At 60.9% G+C, this 6000-nt stretch overlaps 1 pseudogene; it reads right to left on the bottom strand.

The window, feature by feature from the left end:
- Positions 1 to 376: 376 nt before the first annotated feature.
- Positions 377 to 6000, bottom strand: part of LOC128848345 (fibrinogen-like protein 1-like protein) — a 31298-nt pseudogene continuing 25674 nt past the window's right edge.

The following is a 6000-nucleotide window of genomic DNA, read 5'->3' as shown; positions in this document are numbered from 1 at the left end:
CTCCCCTCCCCCTGTCTGTGCAGGAGTGGGGCAGGGTTCCTACCTTGGGCCCAGACAGCACTAGGGAAAGGGACCAGTCCTTGCACCAGGCCTGCGGGCCGCCATAGGGGCATTGTCCTCCGCCAAGGGGTGTGGCCAGACTCCTAGCTAACTAGTGTGCAAGCTGCCATGGGACCATGTGCTAGCTGGGGAAACAGGCTGCAATGGAAGGGCTGGTGGCCTGGAGATTTACTCTTGCAGACCCATCCCAGCAGCCCCGTATGCTCTGCCTGTGAACCTGGTAACGCCAGGCATGTTCTCCAGCAGCGTGGTGCCCATGGGAGCACCCGGAGAGACAGTGACAGCAGGGCACAGAATTACCATCTGCAGACCTCACTGCTTAGAAGTGTGTGTTTATTTCAAAGCCTGGATCCCGAGGCAGGGCCATGCAGAGGGTGTTTGAGAAGCTCCCGCCATGCTTGGGATTTCACCTTTCCAGTGACCTCTAGGCCTGCTCATCGCATCGCCGAGCTAAAATGACGCGGAAGAGTCACTCCAGCCGAACGCTGGTGCATGGGAGTCAGCCCAGCGGAGAAAGGCCCAGTGGAAAAAAGCTCAGAAAGTCTGCAGGGAGGGAGAGGAGAAGGAAAGTGTCCCCGTTTCCTGGGTAACCCTGATACTTCCCCCAGCAAGGCCTGTGAAAGCAGGCGGGAGGTTTGGCCATGATACACTCTGACCCTTTTCCCTCCCTTCGTGGAGCAGGGGTTGGCCTCACTGCAGACAGGAGGGTGGGGAAGGGGGGACTAACAGTAGGACGCTGGTTTGATGAGGATGACGGAGGCTTGGCAGTTCCCGCTACAGAAACTACCCCAAGTGATGCTCCCTTTGATGTTCAGTCGAACAGAATGACAAGCCGAGTACCACCAGCCCCCACCAGAGCTAGACGCACAGTTCCCACTGGAAGTGTCCTGATCCAGGTCTTTAGCAGAGAACTTCATGTTGTCATGCATGGTGCTAGGATTGTATGAAGCCATGGTGTCCCCTGCAATCCCAGTGTAAGAGCCCAGCCTCAGCCTGTAGCCTTTGGACTCGTCTTCCAGACCGAAGAGGTTGTAGTCTGCGTATTTCATGGTGCCAGATGAATCGTGGATGACAAACCTGACCTGGTAGACCTTCTGCTTGGCGATCCGATAGATGTACTCCGTCCCCAACCAGTAGTCATCCTGCACGTTGCCAAAGCCGTACTTGTAGGTGCTCCAGGACTCAGCCCAGGTGATCTGTGTGTTGTGCCGGTTCCGCTGGAGAACCGTCCAGCCCTCACTGGTGCTGTTCAGCTCTCAGTAGACCTCGAATTGATGGAGTCCTGTGGGCTGGATGACAAAGACGCCACTGACCCTGTTCCAGGTTATCTCGCTGCAGTCCTTGGGCCAGGCTGTGGGCAAAACGAAACAAGTTGTCAAGAACAAAACCTCATGGAACAAAACCCCGCTAAGAGTTATGATCACAGTGGAGTTTCCATAAAAACTTTCCTTGGCCTCCTTCCCAACTCCTCCACCGAGGAATAGCAGCTGCATCTTGGCCAGATCAGGCTGCGCTGAGGAGTCTTGGAGGTGAGCTCTGGTCTCTAGCCTCGCGCCAGACTGATGTCCCCATAGCTGTGTCTGAGGGAATTCTCACCACTGGCACTCTGCTCCCAGATCTCTGCAGTGTGTGTGTGTGTGTGTGTGTGTGTGTCACCCCTGTGAGGGGGGACAATGCAAGCGGGACACACTTACCACTTACCCTGGGCTACCCGCATGTCACTGGCTCTGCTGCGCCGGAGGCTCCCTTTCCCCTGATCTGTGTGGGGAGGAGAGAACCGAGTGACGTGAGGGCTTTACAGAGGATATTCCCAGCTCCACAGCTGGGCGTATTCTCAGCACATTCGCCTCCCTGTCCCTCCGCTGGCCCAGCTGTAGGCCTCAGTTATCCGCTGGGCACTGGGGCGCCTCTCCCTGCTGGATTGCTCCAAACTCTGACACCCGCGGGGAGGCAGGAATTCACCCAGAATCCCTCCAGAGCAGAGACCCACCCTGGTACCCTCCTCAGCCTGGCCACAGCCCCGCGTCGCTGCCAAGAACCATCAGCAGGAGGGGGCCGGGCACCAATCCCAGAGGCCTGATAGGCTCTGCTTGCATCGGGCACCAACAGGCTCCTTCCCTCTGGGCCAGGGCCCGTTCGCACATGCGCAGGGCGGCTCCCTGGGCCCAGCTCCCAGCCCTGAGCTCAGGCTCCCCTGGGCCCTGCTGTGTCCCTGCAGGGACAGCACATGTCTCTCCGACAGCCCCTTCTCGAAGGGTGGGAGAAGGGCTGGCAGCAGGCAGGAGAGGCAGGATTTCCTGCCAGCTCTCCAGCCAGCCAGGGCTCTGAGGGACGGGGCGGGAGGTCAGCTTCTCCTGTGTGCCCATCCCCAGCCAATCAGGGCTATGGCGGCAGGGCCAGTCCTCAAAGCACTGCTCCTGATCCATCCAGTGCGGGTGTCATGACTTCAACTAACCCAGACTCCCCTTAGCTGCTCTACCTGGCTCCTGGCCGCTGCCCTCCAGTCTGGCCCAAATGCAGCCACCAACCTCACCGCCCGCTCCCGTGGCTCTGCCCACACCACCCAGAGGCCGATTAAGGTTTATTGGGGAGCTGGGTACAAAGAACATTTGGTCTCCCCAGCTCCCCTCACCATGGGGTCCTGCCTCTTGGTCCTCCTCTTCCCCCACAAGGCTCCACTCCCAGGCCTGGCCGGAAGCTGGCCTGTGGTAAGAGCTGCCCAGGTAGCCCAAGTCACAGTGGGGAGGCCCGGACTCTCCACCTACCCTGGGGATACAGACTGTGGGCTGCTCTCAGGCTCCCTGGCCCCCACCCTGGGCAGGTGGAGGGGCCAGGGCTCCCCATAACTGGCCCCGGCTCCCTGGGCGCCTCTTACCACAGCCAGGCTCCAGCTTCCAGCCTGGCAGGGGACAGAGCCACAGGGGAAGAGGACAAGCGGGGCCACAGTTCTGGAGCCAGTGGCACCCTCACTTCTGCACAGGTTCCGGCGCTCCTGCAGGGGCCCCCAAATTGGCTGGCGCCCCTAGGCACGGGCCCTGTGGGCCTGTGCATTAATCTCCCATTGGTTCTGCCACCCTTTACTCATACGGATAACAGCACTTCAGCACCCCTGCACTCAACACTATCGTGAACTGTACCCAACAGCAGGGCCGGCTCTAGGTTTTTTGCCGCCCCAAGCAAAAAAAATTTTGGCTGCCCCCCGTCCCAGCCCTGGGCTCCTCGCTGCACCCCCCTGCTGTCCCAGCTTTGGGTTCTCCCCACCCCCTGCCGCCCCAGCTCTGGGCTCCCTCATTGCCCCCCACACACACCTCCTGCCGCCCCAGCCCTGGGCTCTCTCCCCTCCTCCCCCACCTGCACCTCCTTCCGCTGCAGCCCTGGGTCACTGGTAACTCGCTCCCACGGCAGGTCATTCAGCATGAATTTTACATGTGCACAGAACACAGACAGGATTGGTTCCCATATGGTTACAGAACTGCAGTAAAGTGGAACGATTTTCAGCTTGTGTGATTGGAGGATATCTGGATGCATATTATAAGACTGACATACATAAATGAGGAAAAGTTGAGGTGCCTTTATTATTCTTTTCTTCCACTCTTTCTTTCTATGGGGAATTTGCCAATGCAATATCACTGTCTTCCTTTTAAACAAACAAACAAACAAACGAACAAAAAGGCAATGGCTGTTGAAAATAGCAATTCCAGTCCTAATAACCACTGGGAAGCATTTCTTGCTCAGTTTTATCCTACTTTTTCTACAGCAAGTTACAGTGGATCAGTAGATTTGATTTGGGAGAAATGAAGTAACAGCCGCCCAAACTGAGCTTGAGCACTCCTGACTTTTGAGGTGTTCAAATCTGGAAGGCAGGTGCGGGGGGGAGCTGTGGCTCCGCAGGGGAGCACGGCAGCATGTATGCAGCAGTGTGTCTGGCGCTGCGCGGAGCCAGACAGGCTGGTCTGAGTGACATGATAAGGGGGCTGGGGGGTTGGATGGGGCGGAGGTTTGGGGGGGCAGTCAGGGGCAGGGAGAAGGGGGGGTTAGATGTGTCAGGGGTTGGGATGGCAGTCAGGGGACAGGCAGCGGTTGGATAGGCATGGGAGTCCCGGGAGTTTGTCAGGGGACAGGTAGGGGGTGGGGTCCTAGGGGGAAAGTTGGGGCGGTCTCAGGAGGGGGCAGTTGGGGACAAGGAGAAGGGAGGCTTAGATAGGGGGTGGGGTCCTGGGGGGCAGTTAGGGAGAGGGGTCCCGGGAGGGGGTGATCAGGGAACAGGGTGCAGGGGGGGTTGGATGGGTTGGGGTTTCTGTGGGGGGCAGTCGGAGGAGGTGGATGGTGGCAGGGGGGCTACCCTCCCTGTGGACTGTCCTATTTTTTGAATGTTAAAATATGGTATCCCTACCCTTCAGAGTGCAGCTCTCCATTCATAGCAGGCTGCAGCATGAGGTCTTAGCTACCTCCCTCCCTCCCCCTCTTTCCTGTTGGTAGTGGCCAAAGGAATGCTGGGAAATGTAGTTCTTTCCCTGCTCCAGGGCTGGCTCTATAGGAAGGGAGCTAACCAAGGAACTACAGCTCCTAGGACCCCCTGTTGGTTCTCAGCTCCCAGGCTGGATCCCTGCCGCCCCTGCAAATGGGCTGCCCCAAGCACGTGCTTGCTTTGCTGGTGCCTAGAGCCGCCCCTGCCCAACAGCACCCAAAACAGATCCCTTTGGCAAAACAGCTCCATCGGCTCATTACCTTAGGGTTACCATTGTCGCGGAGTATCGGGGGACTCAGGGCCCTGCACCCCCGGCTTCCTGCGATTCACCATGACTCTCAGCCAGCCAGTAAAGCAGAAGGTTTATTTGGATGACAGGAATACAGTCCAAGACAGGTCTTGCAGGCACAGACAACAGGGCCCCCCTCAGTTAGGTCCAGCTTGGGGTCCCAGGGCATGCCAGCCCACCCCCCTTGGGGGGTCAGAGCCATCTCTGCCTCCCAGCCATCTCTCCAGCCTGCTTCCAGCACTCTGCTTTCAGCGACCCCTCCCACAGCCTTTGTTCAGTTTCCCGGGCCCCGGAGTCACCTGACCTCCAACCCCCTCCTGGGTTCTCATGTTACAAGCTCAGGTATGTTCCCTCGGGCCGACTCCCATCCTCCGATGCAGACCATCCTAGTCACACTCCCCTGTCAGCATTCCCACACCCCAGCAAGAACAGTCCCAGTTCGTCACAACCATACGTCCGAATTTTCCCGGACATGTCCGGCTTTTGGGGGCTCAAATCCCCATCCGGGGGGAAATCCCCAAAAGCCGGACATGTCCGGGAAAATCAGGAGGGACGGAGGGCTCGGCAGTGCTCGGCTGGGGCCTCTGGGGCTGGGGTCGGTGGTGCGGGGCCGGGCCGGAGCCGGCGGTGCTCGGCAGGAGCCGGGGGTGCGGGGCCGGGGCCGGTGCGGTGCCGGGCAGGGGTCGCGGTGCCGTGCCCCGGGGTCGCGGTGCCATGCCAGGAGCCGGGCGCGCGGCTGGGCCAGGAGCCCGGGTTGCAGTACTGGGCCGGGGGCCGGGCCGGGAGCCGTGGCTGGGGGCGCGGTGCCGTGCCGGGAGCCGAGGTTGCGAGGCCGTGCCGGGAGCCGGGCGCACGGTGCCGGGCGGGGGTCGCGGTGCCATGCCGGGAGCCGGGCGCGCGGCCGGGCCAGGAGCCGGGGTCGCAGTACCGGGCTGGGAGCCGGGGTCGCGGGGCCGGGCCGGGAGCCGGGCCCGCAGGGCCAGGGGTGCGGTGCTGGGCCAGGAGCCGGGCCCGCGGTGCCGGGCGGGGGTCGCATGCCGTGCCGGGAGCCGGGGTTGCGGTGCCATGCCGGGAGCCGGGCGCGCGGCCGGGCCAGGAGCCGGGGTCGCAGTACCGGGCTGGGAGTGGGAAGGGCCTGGCTGCCGGAGAGCACAGGGGACCTGAAGCAGAGCAGGGCTGGGGA

This window comes from Malaclemys terrapin, chromosome 13 (assembly GCF_027887155.1).
Source record: "Malaclemys terrapin pileata isolate rMalTer1 chromosome 13, rMalTer1.hap1, whole genome shotgun sequence".
In the NCBI taxonomy this organism is placed as follows: Eukaryota; Metazoa; Chordata; order Testudines; family Emydidae; genus Malaclemys; species Malaclemys terrapin.
The sequence above is the reverse complement of the archived record's forward strand: the minus strand, read 5'-3'. Positions and strand labels throughout refer to the sequence as shown.